The sequence below is a fragment of the Lathyrus oleraceus genome, chromosome 7 (assembly GCF_024323335.1).
Source record: "Lathyrus oleraceus cultivar Zhongwan6 chromosome 7, CAAS_Psat_ZW6_1.0, whole genome shotgun sequence".
NCBI lineage: Eukaryota > Viridiplantae > Streptophyta > Magnoliopsida > Fabales > Fabaceae > Lathyrus > Lathyrus oleraceus.
This window is the reverse complement of record NC_066585.1, coordinates 362,976,186-363,002,062: the sequence shown is the minus strand read 5'-3', so window position 1 is coordinate 363,002,062 and position 25,877 is coordinate 362,976,186.

The following is a 25,877-nucleotide window of genomic DNA, read 5'->3' as shown; positions in this document are numbered from 1 at the left end:
GTATGGTTTGTGTTAGATGATATGAACGAATAATGTGTAAAATTGGACTATGGAAGGTTGAATTGGATAGATCTCGTAGCAGAGAAAGCCATAGCAGATCTGGAATTCTGGGTTCTGGTCATACGCGTATGGCACTAGGCAATACGCGTATGAGATGGTCTGGTACGCGTATGGCACTAGGCAATACGCGTATGGATGAGGAAGATGATGTTTTGAACGTAGTTTGGTCTCTGTTGGTACGCGTATGGGGAAGTGGTACGCGTAGCATACGCGTATGAGATGGTGTTACGCGTATGGGATTTGGTCAGGAGATGGGCCATACGCGTATGGGGTTAGGCAATACGCGTATGGGCAGGATTGTGATTTTCCTGAGCTGTTGTTGTGCAGTTTTTAACTGTTCAGCTGAGTAACGTAATTCATATGATGTATGATATATTAGGGATCATTTCCCGTTGTTTTGAGTAGTATAGGTATTAGTAGAGTGTGCTAATACTGTGGTTGTTATTTGGCATGCTATGATATGCTTATGTGATAAAATACTGCTGATGTGTGATAGTATGCATGATGCTGTGAATGTATCAGTTATGTGTGCATTTGTGAATAGACTGTTTTATGGCTTAGAGTGTGAGCATATATCTATTCTTGAATTGTTGTTGATGATGTAGCATTGCTAGGTGATTAGCATGCATGTTGTGGCCTTTATGGTGGTAGCTAATTCCCATGGTGAGGAATTAGTGATGAGTTATTGTGGATTATTGTTGATGTTTGCATGCTAGGTGATTTAGCGTGCATAGCATAGCCCTTGGGGTGGTAGCTAATTCCCATGGTGAGGAATTAGTGATGTGAGTCACTAGGTCTCAAATGAGTGGGACTAGTGAGCTTGGTAGCCGTACCTGGATTTGGTCGGTGAGGTTGAACTATATGTTCACGAGTAGTCGGTACCGCATGCATGGAGTCTCATTGCATAATATATGTATGTATGGCGTATAATATGAATGGATGTATTCCAATATTATACGTGTGTTTTATGGTTGTCTTGAGTTTGAGTATGATGATGATGATGATTATGAGTTGATATTGCCGTTGCTGAATATGTGTAATCTGGTTGGGGTGATGATATGTGTTATATTACTTAGCATTACATGATATTTTATAATGCTTATTATATCGATTGAGGAACTCACCCTTACAACTATGTTTTCAGGTAACGAGCAGTGATTGAATAGAAGCTAGTCCTTGGAGTCTAGTGTAGTCCTAGTGGGTCATGCTCTGGTAGATGTAACATCGGGATGGGATGTTTTACTATGTTTTCTTTTAGTTGTTGAACAACTTTACATGTAATGTAGTACATGATTTGAATGTTGTTATTTTGTATCCGCTGCGAATTATGCAAAAAATGTCTTATTTTGATTAAATAAATGAGCATGACAGGATGTTGTTGATGATTGGTGTGAAATGATTGTGTGACACCCTTCAGGGAATAATTACTCTGATTGATATTTTATTATTTTAATTAAAAATTTGGGTTATTTTAGAAGGGTGTTACAGGAAACACAAGTAATTATGGAAGAGCAACCTGCTCAAGTAGAACAAGACCAACGTAGGTCAAGCAGGATACGTCACCTACCTGAGAGATATGGATACTTCATAACTGATCAAGGTGATGTATTACTCATGGATCAAGATGAGTTATGACCTACCAAGAGGCCATAACTGGTCCCGAGTCTGAGAAGTGGCTAGAAGCCATGAAATCTGAAATGAATTCCATGTACACAAAACGAGTTTGGACCTTGGTAGAGCCTCCTATAGGAGTTAACCCTATAGGATGCAAGTGGGTCTTCAAAAAGAAGACTTACATGGATTGTAAGGTACATACCTATAAGGCAAGACTGGTTGCAAAAGGATATAAACAAATTCATGGGGTTGACTATGATCAAACCTTTTCACCAGTTGCAATGCTTAAATCTATTCGGATTTTACTTGCTATCGCTGCATATCATGATTATTAAATATGGCAGATGGATGTTAAAACTTCTTTCCTTAATGGGAATCTTCTTGAGGATGTCTACATGACACAACCTGAAGGATTTGACATACCAGAAGAAGCCCAAAAGATATGTAAGTTACAAAGATCAATCTATGGATTGAAGCAAGCTTCCAGAAGTTGGAATCTTTGTTTTGATGAAACAATAATAAAATATGGATTCATCAAGAATGAAGATGAGCCTTGTATCTACAAGAAGGTTAGTGGGAGCATGATCGTCTTCCTGGTATTATATGTAGATGACATATTACTCATTGGAAACGATGTCCTTACCCTACAACAAGTAGAGTCTTGGTTGGGGAAATGCTTTTCTATGAAGGACCTGGGTGAAGCAACCTATATATTAGGAATCGGGATCTATAGAGATAGATCACAAAAACCGTTTGGCCTAAGTCAGAGTACATACATAGACAAAGTGTTGAGACGCTTTAATATGCATGATTCCAAGAAAGGATTCATACCTATGCAACATGGCATGTGTCTATCAAAAACACAATCCCCTTCAACTAAGGAAGAAAGGGATCGCATGAATAAGATTCCATATGTATCTGCAATAGGATCTATTATGTATGCCATGTTATGTACTCAACCAGATGTCTCGTATGCTTTAAGTGCAACGAGTAGGTACCAATTTGATCCCGGTGATGCTCATTGGGTAGCTGTCAAGAATATACTTAAGTATTTGAGAAGGACTAAGGACTTATTCTTGATATATGGAGGTCAGGAAGAGCTTGCTGTAATTGGATACACCGATGCTAGCTTCCAGGCAGATAAGGATGACTTTAGATCGCAATCTGGTTATGTGTTTTGCTTAAACGGTGGCGCTGTGAGCTGGAAAAGTTCAAAGTAAGATACAATTACTGATTCTACAACTGAGGCCGAGTATATTGCTGCCTCAAGTGCAGCAAAGGAAGCTATTTCGATTAAAAAAGTTCATTAATGAACTTGGCATAGTTCCTAGCATTGTGGATCCCATTGGTCTCTATTGTGATAACAATGGTGGTATCACACAAGCTAAGGAGCCTAGATCTCACCAACGATCCGAACACATACTTAGGTGTTATCACCTCATTCAAGAGATAATAGATATAGGAGATGTGAAAATATGCAGAGTACCAACACTTGACAATATTGCTGACCCACTGACAAAGCCTTTTGCGCAGCAGAAGCATGATGGCCATACTAGATCTATGGGCATTAGGGGTATGCCTTATTGGCTCTAGTGCTAGTGGGAGATTGTTGGTGTAAGCCCTAGAGGCCAATACTTTTGGTACTTGTATCGATTTATTTATTAATAATAAAAGGCTTTTTCTTTATTATATTTGTTTAATAAAGTCCCTAGAATAGCTAGTCAGTTTAATGTATCAAGTGTGACTTAATCATGAGATCCCATTAAACATAAGGACACTATTCTTAAAGTATTTGTAGTCGAGCTTTATTGTGAAGTGGGATAACATCAAAGCATTAAGACTATTATGTATATAGACTGATGATCACATCTCATGGATCATGGATAAGGAGTTATCAAGTCTTAAACATAGGTATGAATATTAAGAGTAATATTTATACTGGATTGACCCACTATGAGAATACTATATAGAATGTTATGCAAAGTGTCATATGTCATTCTCATGGTGATAATGGTGTATACCATCCTTCGATCTGAAACCACTATGGACCCTAGATGTAGAGTCGAGTGCCTTATTGCTGATCAAACGTTGTCCGTAACTAGATGACCATAAAGACAGTTGATGGGTACTCTACGAAGCATGCTGAGGGACATGAGTGACCTAGATGGAATTTTCCCATCCTGCGTAACATGATAGATGTCTACGGGCCCAATATTGAACTAGACAAGGATAACACGGTGTATGCCTTGTGTTCAATATAGACATAAGGGCAAAAAGGTAATTGTACACATAAGTATTATCACAAAAGGATTCGTCAGATCACATGACATTTTCGTGTCTTGGGTAGAAGTGATGTGTTGCTAGATACCACTCACTATTTATTATGTTAAATACGTGATTTAATATAATTGCTAATGTCGCAAAAACCTACAGGGTCACACACAAAAGGACAGAATGATGAGAGATAGAGTAAATAAGGAACACCGTAAGGTACGGTGCACTTAAGTGAATTTTAGAACATCGTAAGGTACGATGTACTTAAGTAGAATATGAAATATGGTAAGGTACCATGCACTTAAGTGATTTTGGCATATCCTAAGATATGGGCCACATACACTTAAGTGGGCTTTTTAGCTTTCTGCCCACACAAGTGGTTCTATAAATAGAACCCTTGTGTATAAGAATTTGTGCAGTTGTAATTTTGTTTCTCTCTCTCTCTCTCTCTCTCTCTCTCTCTCTCTCTCACACACACACACACACACACACACAAACACACACACACACAAAGCCTTCACTCGTAGCAGCTAGCACTGAGATTGAAGGAATCTGTTCGTGTGGACTGAGTAGAGGCATTGTCACCATTCAACGTTCGTGATCGCTCTGTACATCTGCATCAAAGGTTTCAATCACTACAAGAGGTTACAATTCTATCATTGATCATGCCTATTTGTAAGGATCACTAATGGAGAAATTTCTTACATTTCACTGCGTTTTGGATCGATATTCTCCTTCATAAAGCTCCTTATATAAAGAATAGAGAAAAAAGATGTTGAAGACATTCATAAAAAGGTTGGTTAACCTTTGTACTTGATTAGACACATCAAGCAAACACCTTTCTACAAGAGGAATCATTTGTTGAGGCTCAAGCATTAAAGAAGAGATGTTTCCTTAAGTCTTCACACGATCAAAAAGGTTTTGAATCTGTCATACATGCCTCGGTAGAAGAGCTTCTGCTTCAGTGGTCGACTTTCCTTCAGACTTCACTCTTCATAGGTTGGTCACATCAGATTCCGCTTCTTTGGCTTCTGAAGCTGCAGAGTCCAGGTTACCAGAGTTTAACTTTCTTATGAGTTGACTTCTTTAGAGTCTAGATCTCCATCAGAGGAAGAATCTTAAGAAGTGATCTTCATATCCAGAGTCTAATCTTTAGATTCATATTCCACAAGCATTTCTTCATCTTTTCTAAATGATATAATCCTACAAACTTGAGCAAATGTTAGAATACTGAATTGTTCTTTAAATACTTTGTTATCATCAAAACCGAAGGGATATGGTATTAACCAATTTTGTTCCAACAATCTCCCCCTTTTTTATGATGACAAACAATAGTATTTAAGAACAATGGTTGTTATTTTAATTAACTTGTTGACTCCAGGATTAGAGGTTTGTAAGCTCTCCCTAAGTCTGATAGTCTAGAGGGTGAGTTTTGTAAGCTCCGTCTAAGTCTTATCCAAGTAAATTAATTTTCTTTAATTAACATGTTGACTTCAGAGTCTGAGGTTTGTAAGCTCCCCCTGAGTTTGATAGTCTAGAAGGTGAGGTTTGTAAGCTCCCCTCAAGTCCTATCCATGTTAATTAAATTTATCCTTGAAGAATAATAAAAATTCTCTAGAATTTAAGCATAAAAAAATTAATTTAGATACTTAAATACTTATCCTTTTTCTTCCCCTTTTGTCATCAACTAAAAGATAATACAAAAGAAGGAAAAGATACTGAGAAGATATATGGGAAATTAAGTTCTGAGTAAAAATAAATAAAAATAGCTTTTGCAATCCCCAAAAAATTGAAATATGTTTTACAAGAGATATAAAAATGGATAGATTGGTTGAGAATATTTCCTCACTTATCGGGGCGGTTAGATAACATCCTTTCAGCTTCCAAGTATTAGAAACGATAGAAGTGATAATTGCAATTAAGAGCTAGTAAACCTAGAGTATTATGCATTAAAGATCATAGGTGATTAAACTTCCACAAGTAATGTATATGACACTCAAGATCCTCTATATAAGCATGAAACCATAGGTTAAGACCACATATCTACATCCAACTCTCTGTTATTCAAGATGAGCACATCTGCTAAAAACACCATAATCAACGTCTCTTCAAAGACCATCATGGTTAAGGAAACCAAAACTTCCACTGAGCATAATATTTATAGATATGAAAGAACCAAACCCTATAGATCAAACAACTTAATTGAGGCACTCAAGCCAATAAGGACTTCTATGTCGAGAAAGAAGCTTAAGAAGAAGAAGAAGAAGGTTACATCCAAAATAGTCTACATTGATTCTGATGAGGAAGATGAGTCGGATAAAGACTAGGAAACCTGCATCATGGATCGAGGTTGGAGTGATGATTTAGAAAAAATAATGTAGAAAAGAATCTTGTAATATCATTCCAACTTAATGAAAGTTTACCCAATTTCTCTTTATGCAAAGATACTCTTTTCCCTTTTCTCTTAATTCCTATCTGCTGATAGATAAGTCTCAGAAATATTTCAACCATATAAGCCTAAAGTAAAGAAAAACTAAGGAAAGAAAAAACTATTTTTAATTTTACCAGAAGGAATAATAACTCCCAATTAATATAGCTTAGAGTATGAGCAAACACAATATAATCTGAAGGATAAAATTAATCCAACAAACTAAACACTAAAATAGACAAAGAAACATTCAGATAAGTGACACATAAGTGAACTGAAGATGTTCAAATAAGAAAAATATCACTTATATGTCATCAGAGACAATTCCATCCAATTCTAAGTTTTACAGGCTGAGATGCATCAGAGTTTACTGTTCATCATAAGCTATTTTAGAGCTTCTAATCATAGTACCTTCTGATTATCATCAAACTTTGATCCTTCATTTAGAACCCAATATTATGTATGTTTAGATTCTTTAAGTTCTTTTTAATAGAAGAGGTTTGATAAATATATCATCCCATTGATGATCATTATCAATAGATTGTATATTTATTACACCATTTTGAACAAAATCTTTAATAAAGTGAAGTTTGATTTCAAAGTGCTTGGTTCTAGAATGTTGAACATGATTCAGTGTCAAATAAATAGTAGTAGTAGTATTATCATAGAATGTAGATATGTTGCTCCCACAAATCTGGTAATCTACCAACTGATATTTACAAAACATTGGGTTTAGAAGTTGTTAAGTAAAGTGAGAAACCAATCATACCTTAACACATCTTAAGATAGACTTTGAAGCTTTCTTCTTCCTTGTTCAGATTGCATGCTGAATGTATATGAGTGTTCATGAATTTTCACTTCAAGCTTGAACTTCTTTAGAAGCTCTTTAATATATTTAGACTGATGAACATATACTCAATTTTCTTTGGTTGATCTAAGTTCCAAGGAAGAACTTTAATTTCTCATCATGCTCATCTCAAATTCTTCCTGCATATTCTCAAATAATTCTTTGCAAAGAGATGCATTAGTAGAACCAAAAATTGTGTCATCAACATAAACTTGAACAATCAAGATTTCTTTCTTCAGAATCTTTATGAATATTGTAGTGTTAACATGACCCTTTTGAAAGAAATTATCTAACACCAAATTACTTATCCCCTCATACCAAGCTCTTGGAGCTTGTTTGAGTTCATAAAGTGATTTCTTGAGTTTAAGCACAAAATATGGGTGGACTAAATCCTCAAACCCAGGAGGTTGTTTGACATATACTTCTTCAATAATGAATCCATTTAAGAAAGAACTCTTGACATCCATTTGGTATAAAACAATATCATGACTAATAACATAAGAGAGAAAAAGTATGATTACCTTAACCTTGCAAATAGTGCAAAGGTTTCAGAGAAATCTGTACCTTCTAGCTGATTGTAGCCTTGAGCTACCAGCCTAACTTTGTTTCTTATCACCTCTCCTTTCCCATTGAGCTTGTTTATGAACACCCATTTTGTTCCAATGATGTTTTTCTAATGAGGTTTGGGAACCAAATCCCACACATCATTCCTTTGAAACAGGTTCAGTTCTTCTTGTATTGCAATAATTCATCCATCATCCGATAAGGCTGAAGGACTCTGAATTGTAGAGCTTCTTGAGAGTCATAAGGAGCTTCTTCATACATTGTTGTATATGGATGTGATTCTGAAGTTGAGATTAGTTCTAAATCAACAGCTTCTCAACATCTAGCTTCTGAAGCATCTTTTGACAAGAACTTTGCAAAACTACTGACTTGTAAATGAGATTGTTCTTAGAGGAACAACTTTGTTCCAACAATGCTTTTCTGATAATCACCATGAGCCTTATCACATGCCATTTTAGATGGATAAGCTTCAGATATAAGTTAGGCATCTGAAGCACCAACTTTCGATTAGACAACATCAGTCTTCCCAGCACCAGTAATCTTGATTTACCAGTTTCTTCCATATTTCACACCTTCTTCCTCCTTATGAGTTAGGATTTGGAATATAGGATTTTCTTTTATTGTATGTTGTAGTTAGAACTTTCCTAGACTTGAGATTGTTGATTTGTTCTTTTCTTTTAGCATATCTATAACAAAAATAATCTCTCTTTTTGGTACCCATACTTTTATGGATCCTTTAGTGTTAGTTCTGATAGGCCTTCTCTTATTTTGGGACTTAGCTTTGCAATAAGGCTTTGGAGCATTCAAGACTTTGGATTTAGAAGTTTGTTGTCTTGAATGATTCATAGTCTTAGGTTCTGGACATTTCAGAACCTTGTAACTTATCGTCTTAGGTTCTACCTTCTTTAGAAACATTGACTTTGAGGTTTCAGGTTTTGATTCTTTTAGAACCTTTGACATATGAATCACTGGTTCTGATTTCTTCAGGACCTTTGATCTTGAGACCTCAGGTTCTGATTTCTTTAGAACCTTTGACTCTACAGTTATAGGTTTTAATTGGTTTGAACCTTTTGATTTACTAGCAGGTACAAAATTAGAGTATAACCCTATTTGAGTAGAGCTTGAGGAAGAAGAAGAGTCTAAAGGTCTCATCAAGATTTCAGTTCTAGGATTAAAATATTTTTTATGATAATGAATACCTTCTCATTTGCTTCTACTTACACCATAAATCATGGATGCAAGTTAAGTTTTATTAAAGCCAGATATGGAAAACTCTTTGTAACACCCACATATAATATATGTCTAGAATACATATTATACATAGTGTAAACTGGTACTAAAATACATAAGCGCCTAGCAGCATAATGTACATATAAATACATGCCCAAAAGAAAACATAACATGGCACAAAATGTACACAAAAGTGCCCAAAATAAAACTACTAGGAGCTAGATCACTAAACAATGATCCCAAAAATATCTACACAGCGGAAAAACCATCCAGTCATCAAGTAAGCAAGACATCACTCTATCTTGTCCTTACCCTTCACCTGCTCAGAACCACCTGAAAAGTAATCAACAACATGGGGTGAGATAATAATCTCAATGGGTTCCCTATCTTATGGGTCCACTCGGCTCTACAAGGTTTTCTAATCAATATTCAGTTTTTCTATCAATACTCATCTAAAAGGGAACGAAGACTTGAGCGATGGGGAAACTAACTCACAATGTATGGCAACATGCACCTGAGTTCTCACAACTCAACCACGATCATTATTCAAATTACGAAACATCAATTCCCGAATGGAGTCACGTCTAAGCCAAGTCAGGTTCATGCATGCTCATATGATTCGACTTTCGCGGTGGATATCGGGTTCTCAATGAGGCTTAATCCCCAGTTCAAGCGACCGTCACCCGTATGGGCCTCTAACCCACTTAGGGTATCTTTCACCGTATGAGACTCTAACTCACTTAGGTGTCCACCTTTCCCCCACGTCCTCCGTGGTTGGGACTCAAACCTAATTGAGGCTCGAATCATCGATCTCACATCCGAATGCTTACTCATCTAAGCATACCAAATAGAGATGTGCACCATCACAGAAACATACATTCTGAACACATGATCGGTTCCATGAACCAAACAAAATCCGTCAATCACAGGTGACTTCATTCACCACAATACACAAATAATAACATGGCATGTTCCATACAATGCGTCTCATTCTCAATCATGGCAACGATTCGTCCACGACCTCCACATAAGCGTTGTACGAATGAATACCGTCATCCAATGTTATCTAAGTTATAAACCTCACTCATGACCTAATACCAATCCTAGGTTAACTTACTATATTCATCATGTAATTTTCACCATTAGCATGTATTCAACATAAGCATAGCATCACAAATGATTAATGGTTGGAAGAATACATTTAGAACCACTTAAGAAATGGATTTTGAAGTTTTTAACATAAGTCAATCGATTGGTTAGGGAGGCCCAATCGATTGGTTCCTCTCACATTTCTGTTTTTCAAAGTTTGCTGAGGATGAATCGATTGGTCCTGAGTGCCAATCAATTGGCTCACTAAAATTTTCCACTATTCATATACAAAAAGTTTGTGTAATCGATTGTAATGCACTGTCAAATGATTGGTCCCGTAAAAATCACATTTTCTGCAGAATAAAAGGGTTGTGCAATCGATTGGTTGCAGGGACCAATCGATTGGTCCACTCACATTTTCACATTTCCACTTCACTAATACCATTTTTCCTATGTTATTCCATTTCTAACAAAACACCACTTCTTCTTCCAACAAAACCCATCATAATACATGTTCATATACACATATAAATCAAGGATTCCAAGCTCATAATCACAAGGATTTCAAGGTCATAAACACATCTAATCATTTAACCACAACCACAACAAATCATATAATCACAACAATCATAAGAACACATCAAAGCACATGTTCATGGAAATCAACAAGAGCAAGAGAAATACTCATCATATAGCATGGATTTTCATGATTTATCTATGATTCTACAACCCTAATCTTCTAGAAATCTAGGGTTTCTAACTAGAACCCGCCTCAAGAAATAGAAGAGGAGACGTTGTTAAAGATGAGATGATGATGATGGAGATGATGGTGTTGGTTCCAAACTTTTCTTCTTCTTCTTCTTCTTCTCCATTAGCCTTGTTTTCTATCCTTCACTTGAGCTTTCCTCTTTCTTTATACTCTTTCTGATACATAAAGAAACAAATGGCATGTGGTAGGTAATATGAGATACAAACATGTGGACCACAAGCCATGGAGCTTTTGTATGGTTAGAAAGTGGTGGAAACAAATATCTTAAGTGGCACTACCCATCATATTCGTTCTACCAGAGCTATTGACCCATTATTAGTGTTACCAAAATGTCCCAATTAATAAAAGGTCAGTCCCAATTGATATTAATTAAGTCAACCTGAACTCACTATTTACTCTATTTATCCCAATTGACAACTTTTAGAGCACATAGGAACTCAATTGACCTTAATTAATAGGAATTTAGGTATTTAAGGAAATACGGGGTGTTACATCCTCCCCCCTTAAATAAAAATTTGTTCTCGAATTTAAATATTACCTGGTAGAGATGAGGGTAAGCTTCTCGCATTTCTGACTCCAGTTCCCAGGTAGCGTCGCCCGGATGTGATTCATCCCACTGAACCTTAACAAGAGGAATCTCCTTATTCCTTAATACCTTAACTTCTCGTCCTGTAATGCGACTTGGTAGAGGTTTGAAAGTCAGACCTGCTTCCACTTCTATTGAATTTGGAAGAATAGGCTGAAGAGAATCTGAAATGAACTTCCGGAGTTGGGATACATGAAGAACATCATGCATTTCTGATAGAGAAGGTGGTAAAGCTAATCTGTAGGCTACTTCTCCAATCCTCTCTATAATCTGGTATGGCCCTATATATCTCGGACTTAGCTTCCGTGACTTAAACGGTCCTTTCAGTCTCAACCTCGGAGTCACCTTTAAAAATACATGATCACCTTCATCAAATTCCAATGGTCTTCTCCTGTGATTCGCATAGCTATTTTGGCGATCTTGCGCTTTCTTCATCTTATTACGGATCATCATTATCCTTTCGGTAGTCTCTTGAATAATCTCCGGCCCTATGATCCTTTCTTCACCAACTTTCGTCCAACATAAAGGTGTTCTACATTTCCGTCCATACAAGGCTTCATAAGGAGCCATCCCAATACTTGCATGATAACTATTGTTATATGTGAATTCAATCAATGGTAAAAGCTCCTTCTCATTCCCTCCACTTTCAAGTACACAAGCTCTTAACATATCTTCCAGTGCATGTATCGTCTGTTTAATCTGACCATCTATTTAAGGATGATTAGAAGGACTCAAAAACACAACCTCGATCCCATAGCTTGTTGGAATGCCTTCCAAAATCTTGAAGTAAACTTTGGGTCTCTATCGGATACAATACTAGTTGGAACACCGTGCAGTCTAACAATTTCTGAAATGAACAACCGTGCCAGAGGACTTGCCTTGTAAGTAGTCTTCACGACCAAGAAGTGTGCGGACTTAGTCAACCGATCCACAATCACCCAAATTGAATCATAACCACCTTGAGTACGAGGTAACCCTACTGCAAAATCCATTGAAATACTTTCCTATTTCCAAACCGGAATCTCTAAAGGTCGCAATAAACCACCTGGCTTCTGATGTTCGATCTTTATCTGCTGGCATACAATGCATTCCGACACATACTCTGCAATATCTCTTTTCATTCCAGGCCACCAATAGTCCTTCTTCAATTCTTGATACATCTTTGATGAACCTGGATGTATAGTAAACTCCCCTTTGTGAGCTTCCTCCAAAACTTTTCTTTTCAGCTCAACATCATTCCGAACACAAATCCTTTGATTAAACAGAATGACTCCATCTGGTGACTGAGCGAAACCTGGTTGAGTCGATATCTCTTGCAACTTCTCGTCTATCATTTGTCCTTGTCGGATCTCTTCCCTTAGGTTGGAAGTAACATTCAAATTTCCCATTATCACACCATCCTGCGTCCAACTAAACTGAAGATTAAGATCTCAGAACTTTTCCAACAATGCATATTCTAACATCATCAACTCAACTTTATGCATCTCTTTCCGACTTAAGGAATATGCAACCTTATTCGCTTTCCCCGGGTGATACTAAAGCTCAAAATCAAAGTCATTCAAATACTCTATCCATCTCCTTTGTCTCATGTTTAACTCTTTCTGGTCAAATAAGTATTTCAAACTCTTGTGATCACTAAACATCTCAAAATGCACTCCATACAAGTAATGTCGCCACACATTCAATGCAAAAACAACAGCAGCTAGTTCAAGATCATGAGTCAGATAGTTCTCTTCATGAGGCTTCAACTGACGAGAGGCATAGGCTACAACCTAACCACTCTGCATTAACACCCCTCCTAATACTTTCTTAGAGGCATCACAAAATAATTCATAAGACTTACTGGGATCAGGGATGACTAAAACAGGAGCAGTTGTTAGCCTTTCCTTCAAACTCATAAAACTCTGTTCACACTTCGAATCTCATTTAAAAGAAATTTCCTTTCGAGTAAGTCTAGTCATTGGTAATGCTATCTGCGAAAACCCCTTTATAAACCTTCGATAGTAACCTGCCAAACCTAAGAAACTTATGACTTCAGAAGCATTCTTTGGTTTTTCCCAATTAATGACTGCTTCAACTTTAGATGGATCCACTGATACTCCTCCTTGCGATATTACATGACCAAGGAACTTCACTTCGTTCATCCAAAATTCGCACTTACTTAACTTAGTAAAAAGTTGATTCTCTTGCAGTACTGACATAATAATCCTTAAGTTTTCTCCGTGCTCTTGGGGAGCACGAGAATAAATAAGAATGTCATCAATAAAGATCACCACGAACTGGTCCAAGTATGGTTGAAATATCCGACTCATATAGTCCATGAAAACAGCAGGAGCATTCATCATACCAAAAGGAATTACAAGAAACTCATAATGGCCATATCGGGTTCTAAATGGTGTCTTCGATATATCCAAACTCTTAACTCTTATTTGATGATAGCCCGATCGCAAATCAATCTTTGAGAACACACAGGCTCCTTTCAACTGATCTAACAAATCGTCTATCCTAGACAGAGGATACTTGTTCTTAATGGTAACTTTATTCAACTGGCGATAATCAATACACAAACTCATACTACCATCCTTCTTCTTTACTAATAATACTGGAGCTCCCTACGGTGAGACACTAGGTCAGATGAAATGCTTGGTTAACAACTCTTCCAATTGATTCTTCAACTCTCTTAACTCTAGTGGCATCATGCGATACGAAGAAACGGAGACTGGAGTCGTCCCAGGTATCAGATCAATAGAGAGTTCCACTTCCCTTTCAGGAGGAAGAGAGGTGACATCCTCAGGGAAAACTTGCGAAAATTCACAAACGACAGGAATTTGCGTAACACTCAGATTATCGCTAGATTCCTTGGTAAGTACCAAGGGAACTAGCTTTTCCTTCTCAAATAAGAAATTAACCATACCAACCATACCATCCAAGATAGTAGTTAATACATCCTTTGGAGTAGCTTCACTAGATGGAATGATAATCAACTTCTATTCACATCCAATAAACACAGAATTGGCAGAAAGCCAATCCATCCCCAAAACCATGTCAACCTTCTTAAGTGGTAAACAAATAAGATCAATTTGGAAAATTCTACCATTCACCAAGAGCGAACAATTTTCACAAATCAACGGTGTCTCAACCACATCATCCATAGCGGTAGTAACCACCATAGAAGGAGACAAGGGAATTGCTTGCCAGCCAAGACGCTTCATGCACTGAATTGATACAAAAGAGTGTGTCGCCCCACAATCAAACAATACGAAACAAGGATGTTATTGACGAGACACGTACCAATAATTAAGGCATTGTTGCTCTTAGCCTACCTTGCATCCAAAGTTTAAACTCGACCGGTGCTCCTCCCCTGCATCTAATTCTTATTCTGAGGACATTCCCTAGACATGTGTCCCTCCCTCTGACAAGTAAAACACCTAACTCCAATTCCAGCACATCTTCCAAAATGAGACATCTTACACACTTGACATTTAGGTGGATGGTTAGGTCTTGCATGTTGCACCTATTTTCCTTTGAAAGCCTAAGATCTAGGCCTAAACTGGCTACCTGGCCTCCCTTGGTCTCTATGTCCACTTCTATATTGATCCCTTTTCTTCTTGAACTTTCTTCAAACTGTTCTCAGCCACATAACATTGCCTTAACAATTCAGCATAAGTAATGAATTCCCTTTGAGAAACACTATGAGAAATTTCACCCCTTAGACCAAACAGAAATGGATCAATCTTCCACCTCTCATCTGGTGCGTACGCGGCTTGTCTAGAACAAGCATCCATATCTTCGAACTTCTCAGCATACGCAGCTATTGTCATAGTACCCTGTCTAAGCTGTTAAAACTCAAACTCTTTCTGAGTCATCAAAGAACTAGGGAAATACTTATCCAGGAAAATAGTCTTAAAATGCTCCCAATCCCTAGGTACTCCTTGATTGGTCATAAGAGTCGAAGCACTCTCCCACCATCTCACAGTTGGACCCTTCATCATGTGAGAAGCAAACACAACCTTATTCTCTTCACTACAATGCACTATCTGAAAAATCCTTTCCATGCTGGTTATCTACTCTTGAGCCTTCACAGGATTCAACCTACCATGGAATTCAGGAGGATTCATGCGGAAGAAATCTTGGAAACTACCACCTGCAGCTTCTTGTGGAACCCCTTGAGGATTCAAACCACCATTCCATTGTTGCATCATCTATTGCATGAATTGATTATGTTTTTATTGCATCTGTTGCACAAACTGAGGCCATTGAAAACCTTCACTGCCACTTGGCAATTCAGAGTCTGAATTCTGGGTTTTGGGTCTACCACGACCTATGCGTCTGTCAGCCATGATCATGAATGTCCTATAAATAGGATTAAGTTGATCAGGCTCAATACTATGAATATAACACCAAGGACAATGATGATAACCCACATATGAGGCAGAAAGAAATACTTATAATATTTCATGGCTAGGTCGAGGATACAACCTACTCTGATACCAACTGTAACACCCACATATAATATATGTCTAGAATACATATTGTACATAGTGTAAACTAGTATTGAAATACATAAGCGCCTAGCAGCACATTGTACATATACTTACATGCCCAAAAGAAAACATAACATGGCACAAAATGTACACAAAAATGCCCAAAATAAAACTACTAGGAGCTAGATCACTAAACAATGATCCCAAAAATATCTACACAGCGGAAAAGCCATACAGTCATCAGGTAAGCAAGACATCACTCTATCTTGTCCTTACCCTTCGCCTGCTCAGAACCACCTGAAAAGTAATCAACAACATGGGGTGAGATAATAATCTCAGTGGGTTCCCTATCTTATGGATCCACTCGGCTCTACAAGGTTTTCTAATAAATAGTCAATTTTTCTATCAATATTCATCTCAAGTCAACAAGGGAACAAAGACTTGAGTGATGGGGAAACTAACTCGCAATGTATGGCAACATGCACCTGAGTTCTCACAACTCAACCATGATCATTATTCAGATCATGAAACATCAATTCCTGAACGGACTTACGTCTAAGCCAGGTCCGGTTCATGCATGCTCGTATGATTCTACTTTCACGATGGATATTGAGTCCTCTATGAGGCTTAATCCCCAGTTCAAGCGACCGTCACCCGTATGGGCCTCTAACCCACCTAGGTGTCCACCTTTCCCCCATGTTCGTCGTGGTTGGGACTCAAACCCAATTGAGGCTCGAATCATTGGTCTCACATCCTAATGCTTACTCATCTAAGCATACCAAATAGAGATGTGCACCATCACAGAAAACACGTATTTTGAATACATGATCGATTCACAAATGAACGATTCCACGAACCAAACAAAATTTGTCAATCACAGGTGACTTCATTCAACACAATACACAAATAATAAGATGGCATGTTCCATACAATGCGTCTCATTCTCAATCATGACAACGATTCATCCACGACCTCCACATAAGCGTCGTACGAATGAATACAGTCATCCAATGTTATCTAAGTTATAAACCTCACTCATGACCTAATACCAATCCTAGGTTAACTTACTATATTCATCATGTAATTTTCACCATTAGTATATATTCAACATAAGCATAGCATCACAAATGATTAATGGTTGGAAGAATACATTTAGAACCACTTAAGAAATGGATTTTGAAGTTTTTAACATAAGTCAATCAATTGGTTGGGGAGGCCTAATTGATTGGTTATTCTCACATTTCTGTTTTTCAAAGTTTGTTGAGGATCAATCGATTGGTCCTGAGTGTCAATCGATTGGCTAACTGAAATTTTCCACTGTTCATATACAGAAAGTTTGTGCAATCGATTGTAATGCACTGTCAATCGATTGGTCCTGTAAAAATCACATTTTCTGCAAAACAAAAGGTTTGTGCAATCGATTGGTTGCAGGGACCAATCGATTGGTCCACTCACATTTTCACATTTCCACTTCACAGACACCATTTTTCCTATGTTATTCCATTTCTAACAAAACACCACTTCTTCTTCCAACAAAACCTACCATACTACATGTTCATATACACATATAAATCAAGGATTTCAAGCTCATAATCACAAGGATTTCAAGGTCATAAACACATCCAATCATTTAACCACAACCACAACAAATCATATAATCACAATAATCATAAGAACACATCAAAGCACATGTTCATGGAAATCAACAAGATCAAGAGAAATACTCATCATATAGCATGGGTTTTCATGATTTATCTATGATTCTATAACCCTAATCTTCTAGAAATCTAGGTGTCGCAACCTGAAAAATACAGTGCGCGAAAAAAACAACCGGCGAAAGAAAAAGACAGAAGAGTCGCCACCGTGCGTTATTCATCCCAAAGGAGGGAAAGGAAACGCTCGAAGTAAACCTGAAAAAGGAAAGGACAAGACGGGGTCTCGCAACCAAATCTTGGGTTTGGGAGTCGGTTATGCGAAGGGAAGGTATTAGCACCCCTACGCATCCATAGTACTCTACGGGATCCACTTTTGTGGTTTTTGTCTAAAGGGTGTGGGTTTACCTAATGTGTTTATTTACTAAAAAGGTTAAGAGAAATGACTCGCGTGGATGTTGCATCTAGTGCATACGTATCTCATCTGAATATGAGAATCAGAGTCTTCGTAGCTCGGCTGACCTATGGGTTAGGGGATGTGTGCTCGCTAAGACATCGCGTCTTATGCCTACGTATCTCATCTGGAATGAGAATCAGAGCAAGCCGTAGTTCGGCTAACTACGGGGTTGTGGATTGAGTTTTGGACGAACGACTTCACTACGCAATCTACCGGATGCTCGACCTTTGGAGACTTACTCGCCTGTAGTAGAAGGAGTAAACGTGTTGCTTTGGGTTTTAGGGTTTGGGATGCTCGAGGGCAAACAGGCAGTCCTTGACGAAGGAACCGCGCTACATGTGGGGATATGAATACAAAACAAAAAACATGTATCTCAAAGTAAAATGCCACCAAGGGGCTCAAACATTGCCTCCTATCGAGGTCTTCCAGCTAAGAAAGCGATAAAGTACTAGAAAAGGAAAAAATTACCACACGGATAAAGATCCGAAGTTACAGCAATTAAAGGATTAGCAACCCTGAGATCTCTCCAGCTAGACCATCAAAGAAAATCAGTCAATACGATTAATCAGGATAAACCTCCGGATGGTATCCCTGCAAGAGTATGTGAGCCCTCACGAAAACTCAACAGAAAGGTTAGACAAACAAGGTGAAATCCAGGGAAAACAATGCCATGGCAACACAAAGATAGGTTAGAGAAACAAAATAGGGTAACCAAGAGTTGCCCCTAAATCAAAATGTAACCACATGAATAATTCCATCAAAATTCACAAAAAGCTCACAAAAAGCAATCAAGGGTAGGAGGCCTAAACCTCTTGTCAAACACATGCATCAAAAGGGTATCAAATTCACCCATAATACCTCATACATTTAGAGCATTCAAATTAAAGGCATAAAGATGATGGATATATGGCAAACCTGATTGGAGAGATTGATTAAGATTGAATGGTACGGCCGGATCTGCAAAGTAATCCTAGGGTTTGTGTGAGGCGGAGTGAACTTCTCAGGGCTGCCTGAAGGTCGCTGCAGAGTAGTTCCTAGGTTTCCTTCTCTCAAAATCTTTCTCCAGTGAATCTCCCACTGTAACTCCAAGTGTGTTTTCCTCTACTGAAACTTCAGTATTTATAGACTGATTTTCGTGGGTAGTGGGCTCAAATGAGGGAGACCCAAGTCCAAAAAAAAAAATTGTTATATTTTATTTATTTATTTAATTAATTAATTATATTTATTTATTTTTAACTTCTTTTTTTTTTCATTTTTTTTCGTTTTTTTTTCAGGAAAAATGAAGGGTAAATTTTGGGGTATTACAGCTGCCCCTATTCAATCAACTGGAGACCCGGAAAGAAGATGGCAGCTGCTTTCGAACTTTCGAGGTATCAAGGGATTGAATACAATAAAAGCCCAAAAATTTGCACTGAAGTGAAGTGAAGTGACAATGCCTATCAGAATCGGCAAAGAGGTGGCCTTGAAAGAAGAATCCGTCTAGTACGGTGAGAGTCAGTCTGAATATCGAAAAAGAATGTTAAACTGGATACCAAAATAAATGGTAACACATAAATAACCATGGCCTGAATGCCGCTCATCAGTCTGAATACTGGAAAGGACTTCGATCTGAACATCGGAAAATTGGCCTGAATGCCACAAGTCGCATCGACCTGAACGTCGGAAACTTCTTCGATCTGAACATCGGAAAGACTTGGCTTGAATGCCACCTCGATCTGAATATCGGGAAAACTGGCCTGAATGTCACTTCGATCTGAATATCGGAACACTGGCCTGAATGCCACTTCGATCTGAATATCGGAACACTGGCCTGAATGCCACAAGTCGCATCGACCTGACCGTCGGAAACTTCTTCGATCTGAACATCGGAACACTGGCCTGAACGCCACTTCGATCTGAATATCGGAACACTGGCCTGAATGCCATAAGTTGCGTCGACCTGATCGTCGGAAACTGCTTCGATCTGAACATCGGAAAACTGGTCTGAACGCCACTTCGGTCTGGATACCGGAACACTGGCCTGAATGCCACTTCGATCTGAATATCGGAACACTGGCCTGAACGCCACTTCGGTCTGGATACCGGAACACTGGCCTGAATGCCACAAGTTGCATCAACCTGAACGTCGGAAACTTCTTCGATCTGAACATCGGAAAACTTCATGCCTGTCAGCATTGGCAGAAATAGGGAATGATAATAGAGGCGGCGCATGGGCCAATGACACTTGTTGGGGATAACAAAGGTAAGTCATGAACAATCTTCAGTCTGAGCACTGGAAACAACTTCTGGCTAATCACTTGGGATACCGAGAATGTTTTATGCTTACATGCGTATGTTTGAATCTTTCAATGGCGTAATGCTCCATGAAAATGGAAATGCTACGCGATTTGGAAGGATGCAATGCAATATGATTCTACATGCAGGGATGCGAAATGCTGGGTAGAATGCCAAGCTGCGGCAAGGGGATCTGCTGGGGAAATGATCACCATCTTCTGGACCCTGGCAAGGCTGCTGGAGATGCACAACACAAAGAATTATGTGGGGAAATGACCCGCCACACGGTGTTCTAGCAATGATGAAATGCCGAGATTCAGACTGGGGAGAGAACGACACTAAAAACCTGCTGTTGGGGAAAGCGATAGTGGTTCTGGCAACCACGATCTGCGAGAGATGACTCAACAGGGGAAGCAAACACTGATACGGTACCGAGGTTCTGCTTCAAGGAAAGAAACCATCGATCTGGCATTGGGATTATCGATCTGGCCTCGAACTCTAAGGAGCAACCACTTCTGCTGGGAAGATACAGTCTGGCACTGTCAACTCCGCTGGGGATATACAATCTGGCACTGTCAACTCTACTGGGGAGTGTATATTCTAAAACAACCGCTTGGGGAAGTACGGTGGTGAGAACCTACTGGGGATTGAAGAATCCAACACTCTGATAAGCTCTACAGGGATAAGACACCAGATTCGTCTGTTGGCGACTTCACTGGGGAAGATATTCACGATCATCTGCAGGGGATTTTAAGGAAATGCCCCGAGGGTATCTGTTCTGAATAGACGATCCAAAGCACTTAAAATTTACAGCAATTTTAAATGTTTATTAAGCATGTACCTGTAAAGCCCTTATGTGTCATGATGCAATGTTTATCAAAAATTCGGACGTCATTTTTGCAAACAAAACAGTAAAATGAAAATGAAAACAGAGATATACTGAATAACATGATTTTATTGATTGAATGGCCTCTGAATAGGCATTTACATCAGGAAGCAATCCCTGGAAAGAGGTAATCGCACAAAAGATAAAAACAAAAATTAATCTAATGGCAATGTGAAATGGATTTCTATTGGGTTCCAATTCTGCTATGACTTGCCCATCTTCAAGATCCTCCAGATGATCAGCCTTCTGAAAAGGTGATTGGACTGTTTCCTACCTTTCGAAAATTTCCAGTCATCGACATGAGATGAGATTCAGAACTAACTCAGAACGCAGTCATTCGCTTAATCCCTAACTTTTGCCTGGATCGCCCTTTTCGGGTTTTCAATCCACCGGGATACCCATTTTTGCCTAAGTTGCCTTTTCAGGTTTTCAACTTACCGGGTGTACGATCTTTTCATTTTTAATCCCTAATTTTTGCCCGAACCTTTTCATTTTCTTGGTTCGTCGGGATGCCCATTTTTGCCTGACTATTCTTTTTATTGTCCAGCGGGTCTATTTTATGTGAAGTATTTTTTAACTGCGTCTGAGTTCACAGGGGAAGTGAAGTTTTCACCATCCATAGTTGCAAGCATTAAGGCCCCACCGTCAAAAACCTTGGTGACAATATACGGTCCATCATAGTTAGGAGTCCACTTGCCCCTGTGATCTGTCTGAGGAGGAAGGATCCTTTTCAACACTAAATCTCCGACTTGGAAACAACGAGGACACACTTTCTGATCAAAGGCTCTCTTCATCCGACTCTGATACAACTGCCCATGACAAATGGCTGCCATTCGCTTCTCTTCGATAAGACTCAACTCATTGAACCTTGTCCGAATCCATTCGGCTTCGTCTAACTTGACATCCAACAGGACTCTTAGAGAAGGAATCTCCACTTCAACAGGTAGGACTGCTTCCATACCATACACCAAGGAGTAAGGGGTTGCCCCGGTCGATGTACGTACTGAAGTGTGGTACCCATGCAAGGCGAAAGGTAGCATCTCATGCCAATCTCTGTACGTGACGACCATCTTCTGCACAATCTTCTTTATGTTTTTATTTGCCGCCTCAATAGCGCCGTTCATCTTAGGGCGGTAAGGGGAAGAATTGTGATGCTGAATGTTGAAGTTCTGACACAACTCCTTCATCATTTTGTTGTTGAGATTAGAACCATTATCAGTAATGATTCTTTCGGGAATCCCATAGCGACAAATGATTTCTTTCTTGATGAAACGGGCAACCACATGTCTGGTGACATTCGCCAACGACGCTGCCTCGACCCACTTGGTGAAATAGTCGATGGCAACAAGGATGAAGCGATGCCCATTGGAAGCAGTCAGCTCAATCTTTCCAATCATGTCAATGCCCCACATAGAAAACGGCCACGGCGAAGACATCACATTCAGAGGATTTGGCGGTACATGCACCTTATCAGCATAAATCTGGCATTTATGACACTTCCGAGCATATTTGAAGCAATCTGACTCCATGGTCATCCAATAATAACCCGCTCTCAACAATTTCTTAGCCATTGCATGTCCGCCGGCATGAGTACCGAAGGAACCTTCATGAACTTCCTGCATTAACATGTCCGCCTCGTGTCTGTCCACGCATCTGAGCAAAACCATGTCGAAGTTCCTCTTATACAGCACATTGTCTTTGTTCAAGAAGAAACTGCCTGCCAATCTTCTCAAAGTCTTTCTGTCATTGTTGGATGCCCCTGCAGGGTACTCTTGATTCTTCAGAAAGCACTTGATATCGTGATACCAGGGCTTGTCATCGACTACCAGTTCAGCAGCAAACACGTATGCGGCCCTGTCAAGGCGCATCACATCGATCCTGGGAGCATGGTTCCAGCGAATTACCTTGATCATGGAGGATAGAGTAGCAAGTGCGTCTGCCATCTGGTTCTCATCACGAGGTATATGATACAATTTTACTGTTGTGAAGAAAGTCAACAGTCTTCTCGTGTAGTCTCTGTAGGGGACCAGAGTGGCTTGGAGAGTATTCCAATCACCATTCACTTGATTGATCACCAGAGCTGAATCTCCGAAGATGTCCAAAGTCTTGATTCTCAAATCAATGGCTTGCTGAATACCCAAGATACAGGCCTCGTACTCAGCTTCATTATTTGTGCACTCAAAAGTCAAACGAGCGGTGAAAGGTATGTAGGCACCTTTCGGAGTTGTAATGACAGCACCAATTCCACTTCCTCTAGCATTGACAGCCCCATCAAACAACAAAGTCCACTTTTCGTTTGGATCAGGTCCCTCCTCAACAACTGGCTCTTCACAGTCTTTCATCTTGAGGAACATGATGTCTTCATCAGGGAATTCAAACTTCATCGGCTCATAATCATCAATCGGCTGCTCGGCAAGGTAGTCTGACAGAATACTACCTTTGATGGCCTTCTGTGATGTGTACTGAATATCATACTCTGTTAAAATCATTTGCCAACGAGCCACCCTTCCGGTGAGAGCTGGCTTCTTGAATATGTATTTGATGGATCCATCTTAGAAATCAACAAGGTAGTATGGTTCAACATATACTGCCTCAGTCGGCGAGCAGCCCAGGCCAAAGCACAACAAGTTTTCTCAAGCTGCGAATATTTGACTTCACAGTCGGTAAACGTTTTGCTAAGGTAGTATATGGCATGCTCTTTTCGACCAGACTCGTCATGCTGTCCCAATACACACCCCATCGAGTTCTCAGTCACTGATAGGTACATTATCAGAGGTCTCCCAGGAACTGGAGGTATAAGGATCGGAGGTTTCTGTAGATACTCTTTTATCTTCTCGAAAGCCCTTTGACAATCTTCATTCCACCTGATAGCCTGATCTTTCCTCAGCAATTTGAAAATTGGCTCACACGTGGCTGTTAGGTGAGAGATGAACCTTGCGATGTAGTTCAACCTTCCTAAGAAACCACGGACTTGTTTCTCTGTTCTTGGCTCAGGCATTTCCTGTATCGCTTTTACTTTGTCGGGATCCACCTCAATCCCTTTTCCGCTAACAATAAAACCCAACAATTTTCCCGATCTCACCCCGAAAGTGCACTTGTTCGGATTAAGTCTCAGTTTGAATTTCCTCAAACGCTCAAACAGTTTCTGCAAATTCACCAAATGTTCTTCTTCTGTCTGAGATTTGGCAATCATATCATCCACATAAACCTCGATTTCATGATGAATCATATCATGGAACAGAGTTACCATAGCTCGTTGATATGTTGCTCTGGCATTTTTCAGACCAAACGGCATCACCTTGTAGCAGAAGGTGCCCCATGGGGTTATGAAAGTTGTCTTTTCCATGTCTTCTGGTGCCATCTTGATTTGGTTATAGCCAGAAAAGCCATCCATGAAGGAGAATACCGAGAACTGAGCTGTATTATCCACCAAAACGTCGATGTGAGGTAATGGGAAATCATCTTTAGGGCTAGCTCTATTCAGATCCCGGTAGTCGACACACATCCGTACCTTTCCATCCTTCTTAGGTACTGGGACGACGTTTGTGACCCATGGCGGATAATTGGTGACTGCTAGAAACCCTGCATCCAACCGCTTTTGTACTTCTTCCTTTATCTTGATAGCCATCTCTGGTCTTGTTCTTCTGAGCTTCTGCTTGACCGGAGGAAAACCTTCTTTGAGAGGGAAGCAGTGTACCACGATGTCTATGTCCAGCCCAGGCATGTCCTGATAAGACCAGGCGAAGATGTCAACGTATTCTTGCAGCAATTCAGTCAGCCCTTTCTTCCCATTGTCTTCTAAAGCAGCCCCTATCTTGATTTCTCTCTTGGCGTCCTCGGTGCCGAGATTAATCACTTCAACAGACTCTTGATGCGGTTGAATAACCCTTTCCTCTTGTTTTAATAACCTGGTAAGCTCTTCAGGAGTTCACAGTCTTCATCACCCTCTTCTTCAGCTTGAAAGATTGGATTTTCAAAGTCGAAGCGAGTCGTAGCAGAAACGTTATCAATAGGATCCGGTGATGTGCATTCCTTCAGAAAAGTGACTTGGACAATCTCCTCAGAAGACCAATTGTTGATGACTTCACCCGGGATCCTCGGACGCACCCAGTTGTCGATGTCACAATCACTATCCCCACCCTCTTCATTGATTGCTGATATCAGGCCAACTGATTTGGCTTCTCCTTCAACCATGTTAACATTTTCCCCACCATGTTGTGGCATGGGATTGTTAACGACATTCGGAGCTGGTGAAAGGTTGATGGCCTTTGAATCTATGAGGTCCTGAACTACATGCTTAAAAGCTTTGCAGTTCTCAATGTTATGGCCAGGTGCCCCAGAGTGGAAGCTACACCTAGCGTTGGCGTCGTAACCCACCGGAAGTCTACCAACAGAAGGAGCCAGAGTGCGCAGTTGCACAAGTTGTAGTTGTTGAAGACTAGAAAGCAACTGAGCGTACGACATTGGAAGGGTGTCGAAACGCCGGTCCATCATCCTTTGCCTCTGTTGATAAGCGGGTCTGTTACCCGGTTGCTGGTGCTGTTGATACTGAGCTGGTTGACGCTGCGGTTGTTGTTGTTGTAGTGATGTTGCAGCTGGAATGGTCACAGCCGCAACATACGGTTGCTGATGATAATTCTGAAAATTATTCCTCCGGTTATCC